General features: G+C 42.0%; 1 non-coding gene across 1 annotated transcript; it reads left to right on the forward strand.

The window, feature by feature from the left end:
- Positions 1–909: 909 nt before the first annotated feature.
- LOC133793349 (small nucleolar RNA R71) lies at positions 910–1,016 on the forward strand. The gene has a single exon (XR_009874795.1). It is a non-coding gene; the product is annotated as a small nucleolar RNA R71 (small nucleolar RNA).
- The last annotated feature ends 485 nt before the right edge of the window (positions 1,017–1,501 follow it).

Genomic DNA, 1,501 nt, shown 5'->3' on the forward strand with positions numbered 1-1,501 from the left:
TTTGAGATAAATGAACATGAATAGTTCGCAGTAAAATAAAGTTATGGAATCTTTAGATTAATTAAGTTCTGAATCCTCTACCTCTGCTTTAGGCCCTTCATAGGCCTTACCACTTCTCAACGTCACTGCCTGACATTGTTCTTTTGGATTCACTATTGTTGAACTGGGTAGATTCCCCTGAGGCCTGGTATTAAGAAAATTTTCCAACTGTCCAACCTGTGTTTCCAAGTTTCTGATTGAAGACCTGGTTTCTGTTATAAACTACGCTTGATTCTTGGTAAGAGTCACAAGAGCAGCTTCTAACTCACTCTATTTTTCTTGTGGATCTGGTGGCCTGGTCTGTTGTGTAGGAGCTACTAGTTGTACTTGAGGCATGGTTTGTGGAAATAGAGTCTGATACTGAACTAGAGGCCCCTGATTGTTTCTCCATGATAAATTAGGATGGTTTTTCCACCCTGGATTGAATGAATTGGAGAACGGATCGTTATACGACCTTGGAAAATTACCAACTGCCTGTACCTGGACCTGATCAACTAGAATATTACCATATATGCTGGCAACTATACACTGTTCATACAAATGAGCCCCCCACACAATTCACACCCTGACTGCATTTGTATAGACTGAGTCTAAGCTGAGATCTTGTTTTGTTGCAACTGCTTTGTCAATGAAGAAACCTGAGTAGTTAAAGCAGTAATAGCATCTAATTCATGTACCCCAGCTACTTTTCTCTATGAGGGGTCTCGTTCAGCAGGCCACTGATAATTGTTCATGGCCATCTCCTCTAACAATTCATAGGCCTCATCAGCCCCTTTACTCATGAAAGCACCACCTGCTGCTGCATCTATGATAGTGCGAGCAGTACCGCACAGCCCATTATAAAAATTGTGGACTAAATTCCACTTCTCAATACTATGATGAGGGCATTTTCTGAGCAGGTCTTTGAATCTTTCCCAAGCATCGTACAATGACTCTCCCTCATTCTGATAGAAATTATTGATTTCCCCCCTCAACTTGGAGAGAAACTTCTGAGCTAGTTCCTCCCATGTATTAATTGAGTTGGCCTGCAGAGAAATAAGCCAACTTTATGCTCTGTCCCTAAGTGAGAAAGGGAACAGTCTCAACCTTATTGCATCATCGTTCACCCCATTAAACTTGAACGTTGTACATAGCTCAAGGAAGTTCACTATGTGCAAGTTAGGATCTTCAGTGGGGAGATCCCCAATCTGAACAGAAGTCTGGACCATTTGTATCATCGCCGGCTTAATCTTAAAGTTATTGGCAGTGACAGCCAGCGGTCTAATGCACGAGTGCACCCCTGTGATAGCAGGGAGCACATAATCTCTTAATGCTCGCATATTTTGATCCCGATGGGGTTTTCACCATCAATGTGATTGGCCTCGTCTCTTTGGTTGGCAGCCATTGATGCTTCCAAACTTTTGTTCCTTCTGTTCTTTTTGCAAGATCTTTCAATTTCAGGATTAACAGGAAAAAGATTGGC

The sequence above is a fragment of the Humulus lupulus genome, chromosome 7 (assembly GCF_963169125.1).
Source record: "Humulus lupulus chromosome 7, drHumLupu1.1, whole genome shotgun sequence".
NCBI classification, from domain to species: domain Eukaryota; kingdom Viridiplantae; phylum Streptophyta; class Magnoliopsida; order Rosales; family Cannabaceae; genus Humulus; species Humulus lupulus.